The sequence below is a fragment of the Solanum pennellii genome, chromosome 3 (genome assembly GCF_001406875.1).
Source record: "Solanum pennellii chromosome 3, SPENNV200".
NCBI lineage: Eukaryota > Viridiplantae > Streptophyta > Magnoliopsida > Solanales > Solanaceae > Solanum > Solanum pennellii.
Genome location: NC_028639.1, coordinates 71,194,277 through 71,204,122, shown reverse-complemented (window position 1 = coordinate 71,204,122; position 9,846 = coordinate 71,194,277).

Here is a 9,846-nt window from a genome sequence, read left to right as displayed (position 1 = left end):
TTCTTTTTCTTCTTCTCCGGTCAATTTTTTTATAAAATTTATACTATTATTTAGACTTTATTGAATTATTTATAAAAAAATAAATTATTTTTTTAAGAAAATTTAAAATTTTGAAGATATCATCAACTACTCATTTTAATATAAATTCAAAATTAGAAATGATAATTTAAAAGAATCAATTAATTTCTCGAAAATTAAAAGAACTTAATTGAAATCGAATAAAAAACGATACGATATTTCCTAATTATCTTGAAATCTAATGAGTTTATCGAATTGTTCAAAATGTAAGAAAATATTTAGACAAAATTCTTAAAAATAAAGAGAGTAAAATTAACAGTAATAAAAAAAAAAGGAAGGTGAAGTTGCGGTAAAAATGGTGACATTGAAAGCAAGAAACTTCAATAATGGTGATGACAATGAATTTTTGAAAAGAAAAAAGAAAGAAAGAGAAAAAATAAAAAGGAAAAAAAAGTTAAAATATTAAGAAAATATATTTTATAATAAAATACTTGTAAAAATAAAATTATATTAATTAATTATATCTATTTAAAATTATTTAATGAGGGCAATAGGACGGTTTCAAAGTTAAAATGTCTTTTAAAAAATTTAGGTACCTTTTGAATATCTCGATTGAAACGTTAAAAACAAAACGATTTACTTAAGCAGTTTTTATTTTTACTGAATTATATTAGTAGGTTTATTATTTAAAAAGTAATCTTAATCATAATTACTAAAACTACTATTCACCAGTGTTCATTTTTTTTGCTTTATTTTTCCACATGCTTTATCTTAATCCTTTATATTATTCAAGGATAAGTCAATCCCTCTAAATCTCTGTGAATATTTCAACTTTTCTCACTACTTTAAGAATAAGAACAGAAGGAAATGAAAATTTAATATATGCTAATTCAACGCATTCTTTTTTTTACTTTTAATACAAAATCACTGATTTCTAGAGATAAATGATTAATTTACTGAATTCTATCCTCATAAATCCACGCGTTGAATATTTTATTTTGCATCGTAGTCATGAAATCATGTGAATAGATAGCATTTTCGATGATGATAATATTATTTTTATATTTCTTTTTAATTAATTTAATCACATAGTCTGAAAAGTGAAATTTAGTACTGAACAAATTAATTCAAATTCACATTAATTTATTTGGAGGGAATTAAGGGCTCTATTGCCTGCCCCCTTTTCTCCTATCATGATTTTTTTATGCGTCCATGCTTTGTATAGCACATACATAATTTAGATAAAAACTTTTTGTAAAAAAAAATAAAATTGAATAACGAATATAATATTCAAATTTTTGAAAAAGAGAAAAAGACATAGAGTCACCATTGAAGTAGTTTCGAATTTTCGTAAAGACACCTTGACTTTGCGACTGTCCTATTACCCCCACTAAACAATTTTGAACAGATGTTATCATACCATTTTTCGATCAGCCCCAAATTTTAGCAACCAAGTGAGTTCACACCCCAATCATTACATGACACGTGTTAATTAAAATTATAATTTTTTTTTTAATTTAAATTTTTTCATTAATCATTTTCTTTCTTTATTTTTCTCTCTCTTACTTTTAAATTTAAATTTTGATTTATCTTAAATTTCATTTAATCTTCCACCTCCCACTTTCATCCCTTCATTTTCTTTTTTTTTCTTCACCTCCCAACCCGCCATGTCAAATTGAAACTCATTTTCATTTTTTTCTTTTCGTTTTTGTTCTTCTTCTCCAGTCAAATTCTTTATAAAATTCATACTATTATTTAGACTTTACTGAATTATTGATAACAAAATTAATTATTATTTTTTTAAAAAAAATAAAATTTTGAAGGTATCATCAACTACTCATTTTCATATACATTCAAAATTAGAAATGATAATTTTAAAAGAATCAATCAATTTCTCGAAAATTGAAAGAACTTAATTGAAATCGAATAAAAAAACTATATGATAATTCCTAATCATCTTCAAATCTAATGAGTTTATCGAGTTGTTTGAAATGTAAGAAAATATTTAGATAAAATTTTAAAACTAAAGAGAGTAAAACTAATAGTAATAAAAAAAAAAGAAGGTAAAGTTGTGGTAAAAATGACATTGAAAATAAGAAATTTCAATGGATGGAGATAAAAATCAATTTTGAAAAGAAAGAAGAAAGAAAGAAAAAAATAAAAAGGAAAAAAAGTTATAGGACGAAAAATGATGCAATTATATCTTTGAGAGAGTGCACACCACTCTCTTATTAGATGAACGAAAAATGATGTAATTATATCTATTCAAAATTGTTTAGTGAGGTTATAGGACAATTGTAAAGTTAAGATATTCTTTTAAAAATTCGGAACAACTTCAGTGAGGACTTTATCTTTTTTCTTTGAGAAACGATAGTTATTATTGTTAGCTTAGTTTTAACCTCTTTTTTCCACATGATTTAGGTTGTAGTCATGATAACATGATAGATCATAGATATATAGTGGTTGGTTGATTTTTTACTTTTAGCCAAGTGCTCCACTTTCCATGCTATTGAAACATTGTGTGATGATAAAAGATTTCAAAATTGTCACGTATATATGGACGTATGGTTGAGTTTCTTTTAGGGTTTGGTTCGAAAGATAAATTGAAAAATGAAAGGATGGAAGGAAAAATAAATAATAGTATTTTTGATTTATTGTTTTGACTTTTGAACACAGGCTAATAACAACACATATTTTAAAGGAATAGAGAGATTAAATATCTATTACTTTAAAGGATCGTTGATGACTTAAATCTGTTTTGAATTTGTTGTTTTATCGTGCACACACGCGTACACCCTACCGCCTCAAATAGTAAGCAATTATATAATTTTTTATTGGAAAATTTTCACATAAAGTCACTCAAAAATAACTTAATTATATTTCATAACTGTGTTTTGTTAATTACAATTTGTATCAACATGTTAGAGGGAGGAGAAAGGCATGCAAGAGAGGACAGAGAGTAGAAAGAGGCAAGTTGTTTATGTATATATGTCAAATTGCATATGTATATTTGTCAAATAATCGTATATGTGTAACTGATATACACATGTATATCTGGCGGGCGAGACTAGGAGAGGAGAGGAGAGAGGCTAGAGTGATTGGGAGAGGGAGGAAAGAGGCGAGTGAGAGAAGGCAGAAATCAAATATAGGTAAATTGTATATGTAAATTTGCCAAATATGTAATTGGTATACAAATCGGTACACAAATCAAGTAGAAAGAGGTATACAAATTTATTTGTATACATGGCGAGCAAGATTGGGAGAAGAAGGAGACATGCGAGCGAAATTGGGAAAGAGATGAGAGAGGCGAGCGGAAGAGGACAGAGAGTGGAGAGAGACTAATTGTAATTATATATTTGTCATATAATTATGTATATATATATATATAGAATTTGTATTTGTATATATATAAGCGACGTAACTACATCTAAAATTAAATCGCAAACCATAATTAATTTAAACTGAAACTATAATAGCTAATTAACGAGTATATGTTCCGAATTCCCCCTCTCTAAATCCACGAAATTCAAATTTTAAATTTATTTAGTATTAAAAATTGTTTGAATTGTTGACACGTTATACAAGCTAGGAATCGCCATATTATACTCAAAGGAAAAGAATTGTATATGAATTATAATGTAAAGGTGGAGATGGTAATTATATAAATGTTATTTTTCACTAATAAGTTTTTTTTTCAAAAAAATTATCCTAACCCTAAAACTATTAGGGGGTTTTAAAAAATAAAAGTATCATGTATTTATATTTATATTCTTCCATAGAAATAATGTATAAATTTTTTGTTGTCTCATGTGGACCTTGTTTAGTTACCAAATCGGTTCTGATGTAATGTTAGAGCTATTGATGCATCCTAATTCAATTGTTTTAGCTTGATTAATCAAATTTAATGATTATAATTAAATTTCAAATACATTCATATCTCAATTTTTTTATTTGATCTTTTTTTTTAAAAAATAAAATAAAAAAATATGTATTTACTTTTTTCTAGTAAAAATTTTAATTCCGTCATTATATATTATTGGTTACACTTCAATAATAGCCAGTACTAGTAGGTAAATACCTACCGCGGGTGAGCTTGTTTTTCACATGTTATTTATTGGAAGCCCTTCTCTTTCCAAATTTTCTCAATTTTCACAATGTGGAATCAAAGTAAAGTGAAAGCTCTTTGTAGTACAATATTATAACAAAATATTATTATAGAGAACATAGATATTTTATACTTTAACATGTAAAATAAGTTTAAAATAAAGAACTTAAACCCCACTGTAAAATATTATTATAAAAAATGTTTGTTAACACGAATGACTCAATAAGAATTGGGGTCTCAAGCTAAGTTTCATAAATACTTTATTTTTTTTCCTAATGACATTACATGAAAATAACATACTCAATATAATTTTAGAAAATGGGGTCCAAAAAAAAATGTACACATATAACTTTTGAAATAAGAATATAAACAAAGCAAAATTTTAACTAAAAAAATATAATACAAAATTTGAATAGTAAAATTTGACTCAAGAATTTAATATAATAATATAAAAATAGTATTGCGTTGAATTTAAAAAATTTATATAATGATATTAAAATATTATTGTGGTGCTTCAATATAGTGATACCTTGTTGTTATGCTTGAAATTAAGGAGAAGCCGCTGAAAATTAAGTTGTGACCTTTTATAAATGTATAATAATGTTATATAAAATAATATATTGTGGATGTTCAATATATTAATATTAAGAATTTACTCCATTATTCTTATTCATTATAAAGATAATTATAACCTCGATCTTTATAACATTATTTTTGTTACCTTTCATTTCGATAACCTTCCTCATTATATTCATGTTAATGTCATGTTTATGACTAACCTTTTGTAGAAGCATAAGAATTCATATCATATACACTTGAAAATTTGCTGAACACTTAAAAAAAAATTAATCTCATATTATTCCTCGTATTATATTCTTTTTGTGCTTATTATTATATTATTCTTTTATTCTTAAATTTTATAACAAATAATAGATTTTGTAGAAAGCATTAAATTTTCAACAAACTTATAAATAATAAATAAATAAATATATCCATCTATTGCCAAACCTTGTTACTTTTTTTTATAATTTTTCTTTGTACCTTGAATTTGCCAATCAACAGACAACATACTCAACCAATGGAAGGCCCACATATGTTTTAATAATTTGACCTAAGTATTATTTTAGCACTAGTGGTGACTCAAAAATGTGGAGAATTGGCTCAATTATTGACTTATATTGGATCATAATTCATTATGTTAAAAAGTGGTTGGCTGTTTGTTTGAAAAATTGAAACTCACCCTTAAAATGATCCACAATTGAAGATAATTAAAGTCTCCCTCCTCTGTTGACTTTTAATTAAAAGACTTTTGTTTCATATAATTTAATTCATATCGATAGAAATAACAACGAGATAAAAGCGAAATTAAAATTTGACGGATTTAATTTGTGTAGGTGGGGTAGGGCAGGGCAACTCTCTCTCTGCCTTAAATTTATGTTTATCTCATGAATGGTTATTTTAGATGCTAACTTCCTCAAAGTATTTCTCATATGATAAACAAACTCTGAGGATTAAGTTTATTTTAGAATTTAGATTATCATTATCTGGAAAGTTAATATAAATTGTAAAACAATTGTGTGAAGTAGAAAAATAATTATGTTGGGAAGGCTTTAGATACACGTAAATAATATTTAGTAATTTTTTTAGTAAGATATAGCATATTATACGGGTCGAATTTATGCAGGGCAAGACGAGGTAGATTAAAGTCTTAGCGAATTTATGTGGTTTTGCCTTGTACTTGCCCCACATCATTGTCATCTCTATATATTGATCTAACACATCTACTAAGAAAAATTTAATTGAAGGTATTTTGTATGATTTTATTGATGATGTTTGAAACTTTATATTTATGTACAATATTTTATTTAGTATTTGATAATTAGAAAATAATGAGAAAAAAGTAAATAAACATCTGTTAATTTATTAAAATAGAAAAATTAATTAAATATCTAAGTAAAATGAAAAAAAAGGAGTATTTATTTGTTAATAGATCTAAAAAATTCTTTTAATCCCTCCCCCCACCCCCACCCCCACTTCCACAAAGGAGAAAAAATTTAGAAATAACAAACATAATAGGCGAAAATAGACTCTATAGCTATAGTTTTAATAATTGTACTTCATAACGATAATTTCATTTGCTATGGAGGCTGCGGTTTGTATATCTCGTTTGTGAAAATATATAAATAGAATAAATGTATACAGAATATGTATTTGTATATTTAAGAATTTTTCAGAACTCTGTATGTATATTTTGCTTGTCAATATGCGAAAAGGATAATTTATTATGATTTTTTTGTAAATCGTAAATAAATAGCAAGAGTAAACATATATTAAATTTTGAATTATACAATCAAGAAACGAATTATACAAATCCTAAATTTATTCAAACCGCAAGTTATATAAATCAGAAAAATAGCAAAAATTAAAAAATCACAAATTACAATTTTCTTGAACCGTAACTTTAATACCTAATATAAGCTAAACATTTGTTATTCTGCGGATTTTGCCCAAAAAAAATGAATATCCTCTCCACCAATTATTGGAGCCTTTATATGGGCCAAAAATACACTTAAATTAATTAACAGCCCAAACTTTGAAGTCTTTTTAGTTTATGGGCTTCGAAACGACTGATTCCATCTATCCTATTTTATCCATCGTTATTATACGCCTTATATAATATTGGATTTAGTATTTACTTAACTTAAAAAGCTAACTTCTACAAAAATAAAAATTGAATTATCATATGATCTGTTATTTTCTCATTAATTTTAAATTTCTCAAAAGTAATTATACCCCGTGATAAAAGAAGTTCATAAATTGTAAAAAAAAAAAAAAAGGAAAAAAGAGGAGGGCATTTATGAAATAGTTATTCCAAAGAAAACATGTAAATTTAACCGTTGAAATAATTTTTTTTTCAAAAAAAAAATGAAGAAAATAACTTTCTCGAAAAAAAATACTAATAACTTTTTTCAAAAATGGCTCTATTATTATTATTGTATCATCTCCATCTGTAAATATCTTTGAACAATATTTTTTGCAAGATTAATCAAATATTAGACAATAAATATTAGTATCTTTTGTGTAAAACATTTCCATTATTCTTATCAAGAGTTGTAAAGTAGTACTAAATAAAATGTATAAGAATGATAAAATTAATTATTTTGAAATTAGTTATGTTGAGATTATTTCATTTATATATTTTGATTAGGATCGTATCAATAGTAATTTTATCTTTACTAATACTTATCCATATATTAATAACTCGTGTATTGTTAATATTATGACTTGTTGTGTATCATCAATTATACACCCAATAATATTAAATAAAATGTATATAACTAATATTTGTATTAGATTTTTTAACACATTCAACGTAACGACCCCTTAATATAGTGACTTGATTGGTTATAGACTTATAGTGGTGTGGAGCCAGTTGTGTACGTAATTTAATTTGGACTATTTTAATAAGTAACGTAACTTTCATGGATTAAATTTTCTTCCAAGTGTCTGAAGACAAAATATCTTTAAATTGGATGATATATATATGGTTTTCTAAAAACTTTCTTCGTCAATGTTTTGTTTTGTTTTGTGAAAATGAAATGCATTGTTTTAATTGTTAGATATAGCATGCTTATTCTGAATTTTGAAATTCAACTTTGACCAAATTTGTCTCAAACTATAGCAAAAAAAATGCATGTATTATAGCTAGTTTATGATCGTTCTCTTCGAAATATTAGGATCATATATAATCTATACGCGCGTTTAAAAACATAATATTCTCTCTATCTTAAATTATATAGCGGAATTTGATTGAGATAACACAATTTAAGAAAGAATAAAAGCTCTTGAAATACATGGTTTTGAATTTATGTTTAATAAAATATATCATATCAGTATCATGGAAGAAAAAAAATTCATGAAACTTTTTACCTTTTAAAAATAATCATCTAGATAAAATATTTGTCCTCGGCCTAATGTTAATAATTATATGAATGTCACACAACTAGTTATTGGGGACCGAAAAGAAGCAACGAAATTAAAAGGCCTTCACTAACGTTGATTTGGGATCCATACTCAATTAATAACTAGATAAAAAACATGAGTAAAGACGATTTATACAGTTTAGCTTTTATCTTTTAGATTCAAAGATTCAGATATGTGTATCTTTAATTGTATGTAAAAATTTTCATATATATATATATATATAAATTTTATTTTTAAAGATTTCATACGTAAAATTTCTGATAGAAATTAAACTGTTTTATATTCAAAAAATTGATAAATAACACGTAAATTCGAAAGAAGGAAATATAAGGTATGAAGATATTATCTCTAAGATTATACAAAGACATGTAAAGGTTCGTATGAAACTATCGTCTATGAATAGCAAGTTGCAACAAGTGACGTGCATGGATATATCATTTGGGATATTATTTTTTAAAGATTAATGACTTACGTGTAGAATCCACTTGTTTGGAGAAAGATATTATTGACAATTTAAGGTAACAAAAACATTTTATGCATATTAAATTGACAAATTTAGTAGATATCTATTAACATCACTATCTCTTAAAAAAAGCCACAAAAACTTGTCATTTCTTTGAATGATGTGGACCTTCTTTTTTCCCTATAAATTATTTGGAGTAATCCTCAAATTATTTTCTATCAATTGTTGAATTTATTGTATCTTAATAATAATAATAATAATAATAATGAAGTCATAGTTTATTATGTATGCACTTTTGAAAATTGGCTATCAAAAAAAATTAATATTTTCAATCGTATGAGTTGCTTTTTTAAAAATAAAATAAAATAAAATATCAGTTACCTTCATAGCCAAAAATAAAATAAAATATAAAAATATCAATGTCCATTACTGACAGCGAGGGTATATATTATTTAAATAAAAATTTATTCGCCACCAACTCATTTATTAAATTTTATTTTATTGGAATCTTTTTTGGAATTTTATCTACTAATTTAGCATGTGGTGCCAAAGGTATCAATAAAAGTTCACTTTCATGTTTTTGGTGCATGATACTCACTGCCAAAAAAAGAAAAAAAAATGTGAAGGCTAATTAATATTGGTTCAAAATCAATAAAATTAGTGGAATTCATAACAAATTCATCTATTAATTTACCTATGGTATAAGTAGTTATTTCTCTAAATAGTGTACGTTCATTTTCAGTTTTAAATTTGAACGATAGTATTCCTATATTTTTATCATCCATTTCCTAATTATTTTTCTTAAACTAATACAAATTATCATCAACATACCAAAAACAAATACACCTAAAGAATACCCAATCTCCTAATCACCCTACTAAATTCAAGTTTACACAATTCTCTGTATCATATTAAGTTAATTTCCGAGACATTTTTTATTTTTTAATATTAATAATCTTTTCACTAACTCTAAAAACACTACTTTCGAAATCCTCTTAATTATTATTAGAAAAAATTTTTGTACCAAAAAGCCCGATTTCTTGTTACTAACCAAGTAATTTCATAATAGTTTCCTCGTAAACTTCAAACTCTAAACCGCGGAAAAAAGTGTTAATAATCCAAAACCAAACCGTGTATTCGTTATGAGGGGATATACATTATCTAATAATTTTATTTTTATATAAAAAAAATTGTGGCTATTCACCGACGCTTACAACACTTCACAGTTCCCAAAGTGTACAAACTGGATTTAACACATGTAATGACTCACCAACAA